The 20,453-nt window shown below is 34.2% G+C and overlaps 1 pseudogene; it reads left to right on the forward strand.

The window, feature by feature from the left end:
* LOC149566918 (G-type lectin S-receptor-like serine/threonine-protein kinase At2g19130) overlaps window positions 1-15,463 on the forward strand; it is a 30,119-nt pseudogene extending 14,656 nt beyond the window's left edge.
* Window positions 15,464-20,453: the final 4,990 nt, after the last annotated feature.

Below are 20,453 nucleotides of genomic sequence, written 5' to 3' on the forward strand. Positions count from 1 at the left end.
TTGTAGTGTAGTTAGGTATCTCCCGAAAATGAGGTAATCCCATATCACTATCACCATATGTCAACCCAAAAACTATAGCTGGTGTGGTGGACTATAAAAACCTGTTTCCTTTCCTCTTCCTTAGCTAGATCTTGAAGTTTTAAAACATTTTCAAAATATAAGAAGAAAAATTAAATTGAAAAAAGAAAAATATTAGTTAAATTGAATTGCATATTTCTTTTCCTTTAGATTATAATCCACAATTCACTATTTAGTGAATTGTACAAAATCCAATGATGATGAAATTTTCACAACTCTCTTGTAATGATGAATCATGACATATAATTATGAATATGAAAATCTAGAAACACAATACAGACCCTGGTAATCTAATGTCTCAAAAAAACCCATGATTAAAAAATGCAATACTCATATTATTAACAACTGGTGTAGGTTATTCAGCAATGGAAGCAGAGGAAGATCCAACTTGGAGATTAAGTTCTTCTAGACTATTTTTGTTGGCCTCAGCAAAACCGTGGATGCTAGGAATCATGTTGCTGACTGAGCTACCCACTTGCCACACCAGATTAACACTCTCTAGGTTGGGATCAAGTTCCAGGGAGGCAAAAATTGTTATTTTCCCACTGCTACTCTCATACGCAGCACTTTATAAATTCTAGATTCTAAAATTGAGTGATACAACACTTGGTTTAGATAACGGATATTAAATTCTAGATTCAGATAAGGAAGTGCTTGTTGAAGTGTCTTGAAAAGAACAATGTAATTTTCCTACAAATGATAGAATAATCTATTGATAGAATGAGTAAATTAAGCCTTCATGTGAAGCATAGTTTGAAGTATTATATTATATTATCAAATACAATCACGAATTTTTTAATTAAATTTTTATATAATTAATTAAAAGTTTTCATTTAATTTTATATGTTCAACATATAATATTTTGGTTAAGTTTTTCTATAAGAAATTAAAATAAATTTAAATTTTCATTATTTATTTAATAGAGAAGTAGAAAAATGTATTATTTATCTTTATTATATTATAACAACGAATGGATAAAGATAAAAAGAATGGATTGAAATAGAATAAGTAAACAATGAATAAGTGAACTATTTTGGTTAGTTCTAGCGTTGGTTCTTGTTATGATAATTTTTTGTTTTTTTAACAAATAAAAGTGAACCAATAAAAAGCTTCATTAAGAATAATAATAGTGAATTCTTACTATAATCTTGACTTCATATTGGGTTTTGAATTAAAATTTTTTTACAAAATTTGTGCTTAGGGAAGATCACTATAGTGATTGATTTTGTCAGTGATTACATTAAGGATCACAAATTTACCATATTCATTGCATAAGCTGGAGAAATAAGTATCAAAAGAAACACTAATCAAATCAAGCCATCACTGGAATCATAATTTGATAGTCTTATATATCAGTTAACTGAAAAGGATCAAGAGTTATGAATATTTTTGCTTTGTAGATTATATTTAAAACTCATTCATATAGAGTCACAATTGTATTAGAACATTACATTGCATCTACAGAATCAAGAAATAATCAGAAAACAAAGAAGTGGTGCTGAATAACCTTAGACAAGAAGAATAATATACTAAAGAGAGAGAGTTACAAAGTGCAATGAATGCCAGTCTCAAGTGGTTTGTGTCAGTACTCTGCCACGGGGTCCGTGCATTGATTGTTGTGATATGTGAAGAAGCAAGAATGTCGGAATGGAGAGACGGAAGGAAGACAGACGACATACCCAGCCAGCCATTGCCATTTGGGAGGGCACAATGTACAGCGGAGTTCCAGAAATTGCAGACAAACGTCAGATCAATGTCAGCGTTATTAGTAATAGCTCGGGGTTTTTTGAAAGTTATGAATTGATTCCTCCTTTTAATGCGCTAATACGCCTCGTCTTGACTAAGTTCGGACAAGTGCGAGTGTATGCATTCGTTGGGAGTAAGTGGAGCATGTTCTGGTCCGTACCCAGAGATGGATGTGACGTGTATGGTCCCTATGGTGCCTAGGAAATCTGCGACTCCAGTAATCTTCAGCTCTGCAGCTGCGTCGAAGGCTTTGAACCAACAGACAATTGCACCTGGCTCTCGCAAGAGGCACCGACTACGGTGCAACATATTCGCACTGGCCAGATGACATCCTCCATGTATACATGGCAACGGCTACCCAGGCAGGAGGATTGACTGCCTCGGGTATGCCCCCGCCATGCCCCATCGTTATGCCATCCCCATCATGCCGGATCCATCCGGCCTCTTACGTGCGGGCGCTGTACCCGGTCTCCTTCGTAACTACGTCAGCTAAAGTCTAATCGTACTGAGTGTCTGTCATGTCAAGACTGAACGGAAAAATAAATCTGTTGATTAAATAAACTCTATAATAATACGAAGAATTTGGACGATAAAAATGAAGTATTTTTTTTAAGTTTGAAAGGTTTAAACAGAGTCCCTCTTTGTACGATATGTATTTTAATTTGTTACTTTATAACTATTTTTTTTTATCGCTTTGTTAGTTTAGTTATATTATTAGGAACATAATATATAAATTATTTTAAAATGTATTATATAATTATATTAATATAATTTTTCAATTTTAAAATCTTTGATTTGTAGAATCATTAAGAATCTTTTTATGTTACTATATTTGTAACACTTTTGAATAATTTGTTTAAACAAAATTTATCACTCTTTTCAAATAATGGTTTTTTCATATCTATCTTTTATCTTTATTGTTTAAAACATTTTATTTTTAAAGGAGCAAACCTAACTAACTAGTTTTAAATAAAGGGGTTTAGATATTTGTTGTTTATTTTCAATGTAAGTTACTTATGAAATGGACAATTTTATGAAATAGACTTATGTTAATATGTATCTTTATATACTTTTGTTCCATCAACCTTTTTAGCCATAGTTGAGGGCGGTTGGTGAAACTTAAGTTTTTAAAAGGAGCATTATTTTTCAATTATATTTTTATATTATCATTAATCTATAAATTTCATTTTAAATTTACAAATTCTTGTCTTGGGAATTAATCACACATCATTTTGTAATTTTAAAAGAGATAGATATTAAGAAGAATGTTTTCAATTTTATAATTTTGTTTGCATAATTTTCCCAATGAAAATATATAGATAGTTTATATATTAGGGATGTGCTTTAATTTTCAAAATTTATATATCTTGATAAATTCCAAAAGTTGTTTCTAAATTTCCAATATTTTGTACTAATATTCAATTAAATTGAGTGCTCAAGTGCTAATTCACATTTTAATGAAAGTAACAATAATTTTTTTACATGAAAATGGTAATATGTATCTCTTTTATTAATGTGAGCTAGTATGAAACTTAAATACAAGCTCTAAAATATATAAAATAAATGTAAGACATAAGTATTTTAATGTTAATTATGTGAGCTATTATTAATATTTACATAAGTTTCTAAAAGAAAAAATTATAATAATGTAATTTATAAGTACATTTAAAAAAAAATTTAAAATCTAAAATAATAAAAATAATTTTATAGCATTTTAACTGATTTATGTGAAATCATTTTTTTCCTTTTTGAACAATAGTCAAATATACACGATAACTAGAAGGCCTTACAATCGGGCATGTTGAATGAAAATTGTATTATGAGAATTGACATTGTGTTGATCTAAATCTCTATGTTATTATGTATATTTGACTTTGTGGTTATTTTCTAGGGGCTGGGACATCTCCTTTGGGGATTCTCCTGCCTTGCACTTTGTCAAATGGTATGAAAGATAACACCTCCACTATAGGGTAAGGCCCACCAAGACATGTGTCGTAACCTCACTTTGTCGTATTGGTTAAAAATTGAGCACTTCCTCATAGTGACGATGCAAAATTCATTGATCCTCAACCTGATCAATGACTTAAATACATCTTAAAAGCCTTCCTACCCCCAGCTATAATCCAATCAAACTGTGACACTTCTTAACCTCTGATGACACCATCCTTTTGAAACTCGCAAATTCTTTGGCCCCACAGTATCCACATCTCTTTCTGTCATTATGTCACTTTGGTTAAACTTAGCAGATCTTCCTTTAGAGACTATATGACAATCCTTGATCTAATATGCATTTGATGGCTCTCATTCAAGCATTCAAACTACTATATTTCTACGGCCCAACTAGATGTGTGTCATAACCTCATTTTTTCACACAACTTAAAAACCTTGCACTTTTCTTTAGCGACAAAGCGATGACCTTTGATTAGCTTTTGATCTAATGTTTGCAAAATTAGTTTGCATCAAGTATCCACCATAGGCACAATATAATGAGTAATCAAAATCAAAGGACCTACCATGATTAATTCATGATGAGGGGGACCTGCCTCTAGTACTGATGGCACGGAGACTAGAGATGTATCAAAGATCATGTGTGATGTTGGTGAGTCGGCAGTTGGCATGGTTCCTGCTAGTAATACTACTCCCTTGGTGATATCTTCAAAGGTAGTAGTCAGTACCAACATGGTTAATGATCAATTGCAGTTAGTTTCATTTGGATTGCAGTCTGAGCCACTAACTGAGATTGGCACATTCTATCAACATTACATTGTGAGGTATGCTCATCAATTCACCTTTGATGACCATGTTGATGAGATGATGATACAAAAATGTATTTTGGTTCCTAATGCTTATCATCAGTTATGGGATAGTTTGATGCCTCGAGATGAGAGTTGTGACGGGCACGACATGGAAATAGGTTTTGCAGTTGACAACTTGATAATACATGACTTAGAGCAGGAGTTTTGGAGTGATGCTTCAACGGGTGTTGTTATTGATTCTACTCCTTTGGCTATGACATCTCTTGACTTAGCTAGTGATCAGTCACAGTGGGTTGTATCACTTGTTCATGGTGAGCTGTTGATTGAGTTTGGTTTTTTTTATCAACATTATATTGCAAGGTATGTACATCCGTTAGCATTTGATCCTTGTTTTGAGGAGTTGATGGCAGGAAAATTTGGTTTGGGTTCCATTTCTTGCTATTTATTTTGTAATGTCTTTTCACCATCTTCAGTGCATGGGAGTTATGGTTATGAGACAGTGGTCGGTGATCTAAAGAGTTATGTTGACTGTAGGAGTTGTATAGTGTGTGGATTCTCCATACACGGTACATTTTCATTCAGGAGCATTCACCATTGTTGCAGAGTTGGATTGTACATTCCATATAGGCCAGTGGGATGCGTTGATGGTATTTACTATGTTGGCAATTTGATTTATCCACTTTAATTTGGTTCTAATGTTCTAAGAGTTTGTTTCTCATGGGTTTCTGACTATGGTAGTGTTGGATTTGGATTTTGGTTGAGCTATAATTGTCAGTTTGGTTATGGATTCCTCTTGGTTATATTGCAGAGGGTATTGCAGGAGCTTGTGTTAATTGATAGTAGTATAGTTCATGACTACATTTGGGATCTAGGTGGATTGATTGGTTTATTGTTTAGCCATTGCTTGAGGACAAGCAATATTTGTGAGGGGAGGACTTGTCATGTCCCTTTTTCAAATAATTAAAAATAATAATCTTTCCTAAGGCAGGCAGGCCCAAAAAGGTGAAGTTTCGAAAAAAGGGGATAATATTTGGAAGCTAATGGACTAATAAATGAAAATTATTATTAAAATATGTTTTATTAACCCCTCTTGGACGTGAGTTAGGGCTATGCCCTCTTTTAAGGGGTTTGGAGGCATTTTGGGCTCATTCCAGAACTTGATTTTTGCTCATTTCTTGTTATTCTTCAGAGGCTGCCAAACCTATGGAGAAGAAGACCCAAGAATGGGAGTTTGCAAGTTTTTAGGAAGGTTAAGGATGGGATTTTGAAGCCATTCTATGTGCATGCTCATGCAGAGTTTGCCTTTGTGCTAAACAGTGCAGATTTGTGGTTTTTCGGGTGTGTATTTTGTAAGAGTTTGTTGTTTCCGGTTGAGCATTTCATCTGCAATTTTTTGCTTGGTCCTTTAGGTAATCTATCCTTGTTACTTTATAACTATGATAAGATAGTAATCTATCCTTTGGGTAATCTAGGATGTACATACCTTGCAATATAATGTTGATAAAAAAAACCAAACTCAATCAACAGCTCACCATGAACAAGTGATACAACCCACTGTGACTGATCACCAGATAAGTCAAGAGATGTCATAGCCAAAGGAGTAGAATCAATAACAACACCCGTTGAAGCATCACTCCAAAACTCCTTCTCTAAGTCATGTATTATCAAGTTGTCAACTGCAAAACCTATTTCCATGTCGTGCCTGTCACAACTCTCATCTCGAGGCATCAAACTATCCCATAACTGATGATAAGCATTAGGAACCAAAATACATTTTTGTATCATCATCTCATCAACATGGTCATCAAAGGTGAATTGATGAGCATACCTCACAATGTAATGTTGATAGAATGTGCCAATCTCAGTCAGTGGCTTAGACTGCAATCCAAATGAAACTAACTGCAATTGATCATTAACCATGTTGGTACTGACTACTACCTTTGAAGATATCACCAAGGGAGTAGTATTACTAGCAGGAACCATGCCAACTGCCGACTCACCAACATCACACATGATCTTTCATACATCTCTAGTCTCTGTGCCATCAGTACTAGAGGCAGGTCCCCCTCATCATGAATTAATCATGATAGGTCCTTTGATTTTGATTACTCATTATATTGTGCCTATGGTGGATACTTGATGCAAACTAATTTTGCAAACATTAGATCAAAAGCTAATCAAAGGTCATCGCTTTGTCGCTAAAGAAAAGTGCAAGGTTTTTAAGTTGTGTGAAAAAATGAGGTTATGACACGCATCTAGTTGGGCTGTAGAAATATAGTAGTTTGAATGCTTGAATGAGAGCCATCAAATGCATATTAGATCGAGGATTGTCATATAGTCTCTAAAGGAAGATCTGCTAAGTTTAACCAAAGTGACATAATGACAGAAAGAGATGTGGATACTGTGGGGCCAAAGAATTTGCGAGTTTCAAAAGGATGGTGTCATTAGATTGTAAGGCCTTCTAGTTATCGTGTATATTTGACTATTGTTCAAAAAGGAAAAAAATGATTTCACATAAATCAGTTAAAATGCTATAAAATTATTTTTATTATTTTAGATTTTAAATATTTTTTAAAAATGTACTTATAAATTACATTATTATAATTTTTTCTTTTAGAAACTTATGTAAATATTAATAATAGCTCACATAATTAACATTAAAATACTTATGTCTTACATTTATTTTATATATTTTAGAGCTTGTATTTAAGTTTCATACTGGCTCACATTAATAAAAGAGATACATATTACCATTTTCATGTAAAAAAATTATTGTTACTTTCATTAAAATGTGAATTAGCACTTGAGCACTCAATTTAATTGAATATTAGTACAAAATATTGGAAATTTAGAAACAACTTTTGGAATTTATCAAGATATATAAATTTTGAAAATTAAAGCACATCCCTAATATATAAACTATCTATATATTTTCATTGGGAAAATTATGCAAACAAAATTATAAAATTGAAAACATTCTTCTTAATATCTATCTCTTTTAAAATTACAAAATGATGTGTGATTAATTCCCAAGACAAGAATTTGTAAATTTAAAATGAAATTTATAGATTAATGATAATATAAAAATATAATTGAAAAATAATGGTCCTTTTAAAAACTTAAGTTTCACCAACCTCCCTCAACTATGGCTAAAAAGGTTGATGGAACAAAAGTATATAAAGATACATATTAACATAAGTCTATTTCATAAAACTGTCCATTTCATAAGTAACTTACATTGAAAATAAACAACAAATATCTAAACCCCTTTATTTAAAACTAATTAGTTAGGTTTGCTCCTTTAAAAATAAAATGTTTTAAACAATAAAGATAAAAGATAGATATGAAAAAACCATTATTTGAAAAGAGTGATCAATTTTGTTTAAACAAATTACTCAAAAGTGTTACAAATATAGTAAAATAAAAAGATTCTTAATGATTCTACAAATCAAAGATTTTAAAATTGAAAAATTATATTAATATAATTATATAATACATTTTAAAATAATTTATATATTATGTTCCTAATAATATAACTAAACTAACAAAGCGATTAAAAAAATAGTTATAAAGTAACAAATTAAAATACATATCGTACAAAGAGGGACTCTGTTTAAACCTTTCAAACTTAAAAAAAATACTTCATTTTTATCATCCTCATTCGTCGTATTATTATAGAGTTTATTTAATCAACGGATTTATTTTTCCGTTCAGTCTTGACATGACAGACACTTAGTACAATTAGACTTTAGCTGATGTAGTTACGAAGGAGACCGGGTACAACGCCCGCACGTAAGAGGCCGGATGGATCCGGCATGATGGGGATGGCATAACGATGGGGCATGGCGGGGGCATACCCGAGGCAGTCGATCCTCCTGCCTGGGTAGCCATTGCCTGTATACATAGGCATAGACATAAGCATCGACGGATACCTATTTATGCACTCAATCATATTCGTACTGTCTTGTGCAGTGATTGACTTTGCGTACTATCTTGTGCAGTTATTGAGTTTTCCAGCGCATGCATACAAATATTGTCAGAACTAAACTGAACTGCACGGTATAGATATTAATATGTATTAAATTTTATTTAAATAAAATTTAAATGTATGATGTTTAATATTAATGATGAGTTTAATAGGAAATAAATTGTTTTAAGAATTATCAAATTAATTTTTAGTATTTTAATGATTTCTAATTATTTAAATAAATTTAAAAATTTTATTGTTGCATTTTTCATAATTTTATATTAACTTTTATATATTTTTTCTTTTGCATATTTTTTATATTTTAGATCATTTAAAAAAATTTATTTAAAAAACTATTTTCTCTATTTAATGACAATGAATTATTATATTTTCATATTTTTTAGCTTAATTCTAACTTTGATGATATGTCTATGTTAATTTTTGAGTGGAATAATTTTAAAGATAATATAAATATATGTAAACTAATCTTTACAAAATATTTTTATACAATAAATGATTATATTTCATTTTACACTCTCTTGCTTTTGGAAAACTTGAAATTGTAATCAATGTTTCATATTCATTTAATATACAATTTAATAAAATTTTCATGAAATTTTGCTTCTCAATTCAATTGTGTATTTTTTTAGCATCAACGTTTCTCACACTCAGTGATTGATGGATAACATAGTGTCATGAGATGGTTGATGGTAAAATGGACACAAAATCGAAACAAAATTTCATGACAAATAGATTGTGGAATTTGATAATGTTAATCATTTTGAATTTGATGTAAATTTTATTAGTTTTACTTTGTTAGTTGCTTTCAACTAGTTGCCCCAATCATTTTATAATATGGTAATGTGATATATCTTACTTATAATATATCATGATTTTATTACATATTTAGGTGTTAAATTTTATTAAAGAATTTTTCTTATAGTTTAATTACATAATTACTGCTATTTAACTTGTGTGTGTGTGTGTGTGTGTGTGTGTGTGTGTGTGTGTGTGAAGTAAATTCACTTAAAATTTATAAAAATTACATAAAAAAATTATAAATAGAGCAAGTGGTGTGTATTTGTCATTATAGTTTTAAAATTATTTATAATATTTTTATTTTTTTAAAAATTATTTGATACAAAAGATTAGAAATGATTAAATATTTTAAAGGAAGATTGATACTATTACACTATATAATTTTAGAAAATCAAGATGAGTTAGTTATGTATTCTAAGGATATTATTATATCAAAATACATATTAGAATAATAGATATCAATTTATCACCAGATTTTTCTTTAATATAAAAATTGTTTATTAGACAACTTATTATGTCAAAATACATATCAACTAAAAAAAATCAATAATATTATGTCAAAATTGTTTGAATATCTTAACATTTAAATAATAATATATTTAATTTATAATTATACAAATCAATGTCAAAATAATCAAAATTAGAAACAGTTCATAAATGAAAGTTTAAAAAATATAATTTAGTTAACTCATATTTGTAACTATTTTTTGGTAATATATCATCTACTATTTGTAATTACCTCTTTCTTTCTTGAAAAAACAACCTAATCTATAGCCTCATCTTTTAAAATAAATAATACAAATATAAATTCTCGAAGTTAATCATATCTACTCTATATTTGCATGGTGGCTAACAAGCCGTAATAATGGACAAACAAATTACCATTTGATGTTAACCAAATCACTACCAATTATTTGAAGTTTTCTAAAAATAAAGTTCAACTTGTGGAAGCATCTTCATTAAAACTTAAAAGTATTGATTATAATAATTTTTCAAAAATAATGTGCTTTGTTTTTAGTATTAATAAATGGTAAACCGGCGGGCTTCTTCTCTAATACTCAAGGGATTAGGCAAGGAGACCCCCTATCCCCATTTATTTTCATCATTATGGCTGAAGCCTTTAGTAGGACCATTTCACATCAACACAAGCCTAGTAATTGGCATGGGACGCTTATTTCGAGTACAAATATTGCTATAACACATTCCCTATTTGCAGATGATACAATTTTATTTGGATTATCAAATGTTCAGAAAGCTAGGCATATTCTTCATGTTCTCAATCTATATTCAGCAGTGTCAAGTCAAGCCATTAGTGCTCAAAAATCAAAAATCTATTTTTTTAACACAAACAAAGTGATTTCTAATAAAATTAAACAAATATTGGGTTTCTTAGAAGATTTCTTACCTTCTATCTATTTGGGCATCCCTTTCTTTATGGGTTCAAATAAATCTTACTAGGACTCTGTCATTCAATGTATTCAAAGTAGAATCACTGCTTGGAAAGTCAGATGGTTATCCTTGGTTGGGAAAGTCTTGCTGATTAAATCAATATTCGCTGCAATTCCAAATTACTTTTTTGCTGTTCTTAAAGCTCCCCCCAAAGTTCTAGTTCAAATTTAGAAAATGATTAAGGGCTTCTTATGGACAGGTAATATGGATGATTCTCATAAGATCTCACTTATTTCATTACAAGACATGTCACAAATTCTAGCAGTAGGAGGGGCAGGTGTGCATGACCTTACTAAAAGAAATGAAGCATTTGGTGGAAAATTGGTTTGGCAAATGTACACTAAACCTGAATCCACTTGGTGCAAAATTATGCAACAAAAGTATCTAGACAATAATGATCCTTCTAGAATCCTCTCTATTTTGGATCCTCCTAAAGGTTCATTTATATGGGATTTCATGACATCTTCTCATAATATTGTTGTTAATTATGTTTCTTGGAAAGTTAATGATGGTACTAAAGTTAACTTTTGGAGAGATTCTTGGAATGGTCAAATTCCACTTTCCAATAATTTGATTTCTCTGAATATTATTGAAGTGTCAAAACTACATTGGGGTACTCAACTTTATCAGTATGTGGCATATGTTTGTGAACTTTTAGGAAAAGTGTTTTGGAAGGATCCAGTGGTTTTACCATTTTCATCTCAGGAAATTAGACAATTCAAAGATATTTTGTCTTCCAGGCAAGTTTTATTTTCTGGATCTCAAGATAGGATTTTATGGGCTCTAGCTAAGGGTGGCAATTATTTAGTAAAAGAGGGTTATAAAATTTTGCAACAAAATGTTTCACATAAAGTTACCTATAGGGCATTTTCATTTTGTTGGAATCATATTGTACTTCCAAAGGCAGGTTGTTTCACTTGGCTTGCACTAAAACATAGGATTTTGACCAGTGACAGATTGACTAGATTGCACATTGCCTCCTCTTTTAATTGTGTTTTTTTGTGATGAGTGTGAAGAATTAGTGGATCATCTTTTTGTCTCATGCTTATTTTCTTATCAATGCTGGAGTTTTGTCTTGAATAAGCTGGACTATAGTACTCCTCTCCAAATAATTTGTGGGATCTTTTTCAAGCTTGGTCAGTCCTTTATCCCAAATCATTATTTGCAAGCCTTTGGAAATGTATCCTAACATTGGTTGTTTGAGCTATTTGGTGGGAACATAACAAACACATTTTCAGAAAAGAGAGCCATTCCTTAGAAATTGTTTTGGAGGGAATTGAAAGATATATCTCAGAGGTGACAAATTCAAGTTTGAAAAAAACAAAATTTAATCCTGTTGTTACTTCTTGGGACTCTCAGATTATTCAAAGATGGAAACATTTATTCATTCCAAATGGTTGAAAAATTGGTAATTCTTCCACTTCTTCATTATCCCATAAACAAAAAGGATGGAGGCCACCAGATGAGCAATATTGGAAATTGAATTTTGATGGTGCATCAAGAGGTAATCCTGGCCCTTCTGGTTTTGGTGCATGTATCAAAAATTTAGATGGAGATGTTGTGGCAATTATAGTATCCCCTTTGCCTATTAATGAAAATAACATGGTAGAGGCACAAGCTCTGTTAGCTAGTCTTATTTTAGCAAAACAAGGTAATTTTTAGTTGCTACATATTGAAGAGGACTCCTCTGTCATTATTAAATCCTATATTCATAGGACTATCTTCTCTTGGAAGTTAAAATATATTCTTATTCAAATTTGGAGGCTCCTAGATGAGTGCTTGGATGTTTGTATCTCACACCTATAGGGAAGGAAACCATGTTGCAGATTTTCTTTCGAATTTGGGTTGTGATGGATTGTTGATTTCATCACTTCACCCTTTATCCATAATTGAGAAACATGTTGCCCTCAAAAAATTAATTTAGGAAGATAAGTTTGCTAGCTCGTGCTCACATATACCAGTTTGAAGGAAGGTGATATTCAATTCTAGATATACTGATTGGTGGTACTTGATTCACCCTTTGTAATTATTTGTTCAAAATATCTAAAACTATGTATACATTAGAGTTGATGCTAGGTTTTCTTCACTGATTCTTTCCCAGTTGACCTCGTTGAGTCAGATTAATAAAATATTACAGTGGCTTGCCACTTTTGCCTAATTTTTTTTTTTCCAAAAATAATAACGACCATTAAAAAAATTATCACCATCAAATTCAATATGGAGATTGTTCACAATGTTAAGAATATTGAGAAAAAATCATATAATTAATTTTAAGATGAGTAATGAATTCATACATTGAAAATTGTCTCAAACCTTCAAACAAATTAGGCGGTAACATTTTGCAGTTGAATTAAAAAAGTTAATGCTGAAAATTAGATACAAATTTTGGTTTTACAATTGTATTTTAATTCTTAAAACTTATGCCATGCAATTTGTCAGTTTTGACAATATTTTTATTTTAATTGTAGAGTACAGTACGAGTTTGATTGGAGAGCATAGTACAAATTTGATTGGATAGATAGATAGCGTACTCATTGATGCTTATGCATATGACCATGTGTATGAGGATGATGCTAGCCGACTGTCGATACAAATATGTTGCACTGTAGCTAGTGCCCTCGCAAGACTGGGCTTCCACTGGTTGTGTTTGAAAGAGTCCATTAAAATGTGATGCCATTAATGGTAGCACTGACGGATTCATTGACCTTGGTGTCACTTTGCCTGATGATTTGGCAACCTCGCATGTTACATCTACAAAGAAAGATTGCCAAAATTTTTGCCTCTGCAACTGTTCGTGCACCGTGTTCAACTTCAATCCACCTTCAGGGCCCTGCCGAATCTAGTTTGGCAATTTGCTAAACATGCGCAGATCTACTCCATCAAAAAGGAGTTCAAATGTCTTTATTAGAGTGGGTGCCTTTAAACTTTTGACGAAACACTCTAGCCCAATTAGAGTCGGTATAGTGTTTGGTATTATTGGTGCACTCACCTTTGCTCTGTGTATCTGTTCAATTGTAATTTGGTGGAGGCATCGGCTACGGTTGAGGAGGTCACCTGTGGATACCCGATATTCTTTCCTGAGAATGTTTAGTTACAAGGAGTTGAAGATTGCGACGAACAATTTTAAGTCAAAGTTGGGGAGTGGAGGATTCAGCCCAGTGTTCAAGGGATCTCTACGAGATGGTACACTTGTGGCCATTAAGAAAATGGAGGGCTCGAGACAAGATGAGAAGCAATTTTGAGCATACATTAGTTCTCTTGAAACATACACCATGTCAATCTGGTTAGGCTTCAAGGGTTTTGTGTAGAAGGAATGAGATGGCTATTGGTTTATGATTACATGCCCAATGACTCCCTGAATTCAATTCTATTCGCAAATTATTCCGAAGGCGAACACAGATTACTCCACTGAAGATGCGATTGGAGATTGCGTTAGGCACTGCAAGAGGGTTACTTTATCTTCATGAAGAATGTAGAGATTGCATCATTCACAATGATGTGAAGCCCGCAAACATTCTGCTGGACGGTAATATGTCACCCAAATTAGCCAATTTTGGACTGGCAAAGCTGATGGGTAGAGATTTGAGTCTCATACTGATCACTACGAGAGGAACGAGAGGATACTTACCTCCAGAATGGATCTATGGTCTTCCCATCTCTTCCAAGGTAGATGTCTACAATTTTGGTATGACCCTTTTGGAAATCATTTCTAGGCGAAGAAATATAGACAGCTTGAACGTCCAAGATTCAAATGATATTTACTTTCCTTCATGGGCTACAACCCAAGTTTACCAGGGGAACACAATTAATATTGTAGAGGAGGATGTTGCAGAGGAGGCAGATGTGGAAGAGGTAAGAAGATCATGCATCGTAACACTATTATGCATTCAGGAGAACGAGGAGCTAAGGCCAAGTATGGGGCAAGTGGCGCAGATGCTGGAAGGAAAGATGGAGCCTCAACCTCCACGCTTAGGGTAGGAATGCCAGGTGACACAAACAACTACAGTGACAATAATGTTACCAATTAGAACAATATCAATGAAAACACTCTTTCCAAAATATTATGATTCATATTTTCCTATTTGAATAAAATTATGATTTGTGTATGCCACTTTACAATCTCTTTGAACTTTATTAGCACCCAGCGCACGGGTTATATCATTTTTTTTTGATGAATAGTCCTTTTCAATTAATAAAATTTACTAAGATTACAATTCACAAAAAAGGGCCAGGGGATATAGGATCACCCCACGAATGAGTTTAGATAGCCAAAGCCAAAAAAAATAACATGGCCTCAGCCAGAAACTATTAACTATTCATTGAAAAAAAAAACTTTTAAGCTGCCAAGGCAATGCCAACAGAGGGAGGATCATCTTTATCATGAAATCCCCATGCATCAGTGGGATTGTGGGGCGGACTGGGAACAGTCCAGCCGTCAGCAGCATTAGCAGGATCTGGGGTAGTCGCTATCTCTGCATCCTTCTTGTCTAGCCATAGAGGAGAAATTGCCAAGGCCAGCCGAGGAAACTTGCCAGAGTGTGCCCATCCAGGGGGAGGAACTAAGGACCGGCAAGAAGCCCACCCAGGGGGAGGAGCCGGGGACCAGCCAGAACCACCACGCGGTGGGGAAGCAGAGTGGCGCCTCTAACTGCCATGCCCACTGGCTTTGGTGGCGGGGATCCTGGGGGCGCGGTGTGTGTTAATGGAAGCTAGAGGATTGGTGTTGGGAACGGCGACCGCAAGACGAAGAGGCATTGGCTGAGGCATCCGGAGGCACCCTGGCAATGGTGCATGGAGCATTGCCCCAATGATTTAACAATTCCTATAAGTGAGCAACTTCCAGGGAAACTTTATTAGCTTGCACCTGTATCTGCATAATGACATTGTTACAAATGCATGCCTTAGTGTACATTGCAACGTTAACATCCAAAAAACTGTGAGTGAATAAAACTGCATTCCTATCTTTCCATAGAGAAAACAAAATTTCCATCCTGAAGGTATGCCAAATTTGGGAGAACTTCTGAGGAATTCTGGGGGAATCACCCAACAGGATCATATACCATGAAAAAGGTTCAAGCCAGAAAGGCTTGAAAAATCATGAATCCAATGCCAATAATTATGAGCACGCTTGCAAAACCAAAAAAATGCAAAAAGGACTCAGCTTGACCATAGAAGGGGCATCTGGGATCAGGAACCCTAATGTGCTTGAGCCAAGGCCCCAGGGGAAGACCTTGGAAGGCAAGGCACCAAGAAAAGTGGGCAATCTTAGGTTCAATAATGGCACTCCAAATGATGTCGAAATGTTTTCTCCATTGAGAAAGTGAAGATTGCAAATGCCACCGTTGATTAAGCGTGTCCACCATTGGAATGTGGGGTGAAAGCCATCTGTACCCCATGTTGGGCTTATAACTGGTAAATGGAGTGGCAGGATACCACTTCCAATCATGCCACCAAGGACGAACAGAGTAAATCCCCACTTTATGAACTAAGTACACAGGGATGGAAGATAACAGAAGGTCAAAAGTTTGGCAATTATAACTAACAAGGCGGTACTGAACTTGCATATCCTCCCATGACCTAAAATTCATGGTGACTCTTGAAAAAATATCCTTGGTAGTGCAGATGCCACGTTTAAAGAAATGCAGAGCACTGGCACCTTGAGTCTTGGCAAGAGGAGTGCCCTGGATGGAAAACAGGGGAGACCACCAAATGTTCTGTTGATTTAAGGATAGCCCATTGTGAAACTCATCACCAGCCCAATGAAGCCAAGGTTTAATAGCTTCCCAGGCTTTCTAGATGCTCTTTATAACAAAAGAGCCCTGTATGACCATTGGTTCATGCATAGTGAGAAGGGTCTGGAAACCAATCCCCTTCCACGCTGGTCTGTTAACAGGGAAGCTAGAAGAAATGCAATGCCTTACTAGTATCTTCCAGGTTTCATCTCCAGAAATAGCTCTGATAATCCATTTAGCACAGAGGGAAAGGCCCTACTTTCGAGTGGAAAGTAGGCCGAGACCCCCAGATTCCTTTGGGAGACAACAGAAATCCCAAGCAACTCTGTGAAAACCACGATGGCCAAAACCAAAGGCCCAAAGAAAATCTCTGAGAAAATGTTCTAGCTTGAGATAGGAAGCTTTGGAGGGAGCCCAACAGGAAGAATAGTACACATGGGTGGTAGCCAGAATCTTAGAACAAATCTGGAATTTACCAGCAAGAGAAAGCGGCTTAGTGATCCAATAATCAAGCTTTTTGCTAATCTTTGCAAGCACAACATTACAATGTTCCACAGGGGAAGCCTGGAAAGCAAAGGGAATGCCAAAAAAGCGAAAGATTTCTCCATGAGTAACCTATTTCCATTGAAACTGGCTAAGCCAAGGTGGAGCTAGCAAGAAACACTGGCGGTAATAGAGCGTTTTATGCCATTGAATGGTAGAGCTAGAGGCTTGACAAAAAGTGTCCAAAAAATTTAAAGCATTTTTAATGTTTTCTTCATCTTCAAGAAGAGTAAGAAAAGAATCATCAGCAAAATGACCATTGACTAACTGGGAGGAAGAATTAGGCAAGGAAATGCCACGGACCAGTCCTGAAGACACAGAGTGAGCAAGTAAATAACCAAAACCTTCAACAACAAGGACATAAAGCATTGGAGCTAGCAGACAACCTTGTTTGATGGAGCGAAAAAGCCCAAAAGCTTCAGATTACGAATTATTGATGGTGATGCAAGCATTAGCGTCACCAAAGAGCATCTCCATGGACTGAATGAAATTAGGACCAAAACCCAGAGCCTGAAGCATAGCCAAAATGAAAGGCCATTCAATGCGATCATAGGCTTTAGCAAAATCTATCTTTAAAAAGATAGCTTGCTGCTTGGACTTACAGGCCCATTCCATACTTTCCCAGACAGCAATGATGTTGTCAAGAATATATCTAGATTTGATGAAGCCAGTTTGTTTAGGCCGCACAATTAAAGGTAGCATATGGCAGATTTTGAGAGAGAGCGCCTTCGCAATGATCTTATAAGACACATTCAGGAGGGTCATGGGCCTCCAGTTGCATATGTCCTCAAAATCACCAGCTTTAGGTATAAATTTAATATTGCCTTTATTTATGATCGCTCCTAGGCTTTTAGAATGATATGCTTCAAGATAGACTTTGTGCAGATCAGGACCAATTTTATCCCAAAGATGTTTGTAAAATTCACAGAAAAATCCATCACACCCAGGCGATTTGTCATCCGCCATGGAGTAAACTGCCTCTTTAAGGTCTTGGAGGGAAATAACTTGCTCATAGAAAGCGCGTTGCTCAACCGCGAGGCAGTTTGGAGTAACAGCAATACACTTTCTGAGAGCCTCCTCCTAAGCAATCGAATTTCCCTATGAAGCAAACATGTTCTCATAGTGAAGAACAAAAGCTTGTAGGATGTCAGGCAGACTAGAAAGAACATCAGTTCCCTATTTTATCTTTTTAATCCCAACATTGGTATGACGGGCTCAGAGAGCCTGGAAGAATTCCTTCGAGGCTTTGTCGCCAACCTCCAACCAATGGAGAGAGGCTTTGATTTGGGCTCCTCGGGCATCATAGTTATCAGCAATTTGCTTATCATGGCAAAGCTTGGCAAGTTGAATTTGTAACTCCACATCAAAGGGGTTGAAGGTGAGAGCTTCAGAGGCTTTTTTGAGGGCAAGGGTGTTGGCTTCATAAGACCGTTTTCTGAAGATAGCCAGTTGACACCTGTAGATGCACAAAAAATGAGCAGTTCTGGTAATGGCATCATTCCACCATTGAATCCAACCTCGATGGGAATGCGGATGTGGCTCTAAGTTCCAGACATGTTGGATGTGGGAGATGGTGGAAGCATGCAACAACATAGACGTGTTGAGGAAGAATTGAGACTTGGCCACCTTGGGGATAGCTGTTTGCCAAGAAATGCCAAAATAAATGGGATAGTGGTTTGACAGTGTCACATTTGTGATGTGAATATCAGGATTTAACTGTGTGATTTTGAGTCAAACTCATTGACCCGTGTTTCATGAGTAGTGATTCAACACGAATCCATCTCTCATGAGAATAAATGGAACACTTAGCACTCATTGGATCTAGGCGATGCTCACAGGGGTGAAGCACTGGGACTTCCCGGGAGGTCACCCATCCCAGTACTACTCTAGCCTGAGCGCGCTTAACTACAGAGTTTCCTCCATAGTTAAACCCAAAGCTTGCAACCCCATTTGCAAAACCTTCACCAAGTGTTGTGCCTTATGAACCATTTATTAGAAAGCCCCTTAAGCTCATCAATTGATAAGTATGAGATAATTTCCACAACAAGTCAAATTGTGATGTGAATATCAGGATTTAACTGTGTGATTTTGAGTCAAACTCATTGACCCATGTTTCATGAGTAGTGATTCAACACGAATCCATCTCTCATGAGAATAAACTTGTTTTGGTCAAATCTCATTTCTCTATCAAAACTCAATTGTTTTCAAGAACTAAAAATACCCTTAAATACAGATCTCAGATTCAATATCATCATTATATAAATTTTTGAGTGTTTTGATTAGTTATAATATGTTATAATCTCAAAATATTATAAGTCAATATTTCAACATTCTAGAAGATGCTCCCTCAAAAAAGAAAAAAAATAGTAAATTATATCAAAAAAATTAAAAATTTATATTTATCTCTAGAGGATACAATCCTCTTCATGAATATGTAATTGTTTTTCAAGAATGTATAGATTTGATAGGGAAGTTTTGATGGGAGGAAAAAACTGTTGGATTTTGATAAGGTCAAACTTGAGTACTTATAACAAAGAAAATACACATAAAAAATAATTATTTCTTTTTTTAATTCACTAGCTATACATGTCATCTATAAGACATTTTCAAATCAGAACAAAAAAAGATGATTTGCATATACTTGTTTGATGGGAACTACACCATATATTTTTTACAATTAAAAAAAAGACTTCAAAATAAAATAAAATGAATAAATTCTTACTAAAAAAAATTATAAAAATTATAGGCATAAAATTCATTCAATTCTACACATTTCATCAGTTTAAATCATCTTCCTATTTTAAACACAAATATCATTTTTTTTGTCATTAATGTTGAACTATCACATTCTAATATCTCATTTCTTTATAAAAGGTGACATAGGTTTGTGCTTTTACCCCTAACACTATCATATGAATCATCACACCAAGTGACATGTCTTCAAGTTTTCTCATGGGTGGGAAAGAAAAAGGTCTCATAAAGTTTACGTATGGAAAGATTATATGTAGATACACTTTTATGATCTCCTTGCCATAAACGTTATTTGTTTTCCCAAAAGGATGAAGGTAATGAATTTTCTTAGATTCAAAAAAATGACTGTAATAGATAATAATGAAACCTCTCTCATACCCTACTACATTAATAGTTGGTGACATGTGATTATGGAAAGAAAGGGACAATTCACATGTTCCATGGAAAGAAATTATTTGGGCTTCAAAAAATTTTGTGGCCTTATGATGGATTTTGATTGTCTCTACATCTGCATCTTGAGTATATTTTATTTAACTTCCTAAAACTAGCTTACCTGCAACTGATCAATGTCAAAAAAATTAGAGGAGTTGGTGGAAAAATCTGAAGAGTTGG

This window comes from Cupressus sempervirens, chromosome 3, assembly GCF_028749045.1.
Source record: "Cupressus sempervirens isolate cs-2001-9-10 chromosome 3, ASM2874904v1, whole genome shotgun sequence".
NCBI lineage: Eukaryota > Viridiplantae > Streptophyta > Pinopsida > Cupressales > Cupressaceae > Cupressus > Cupressus sempervirens.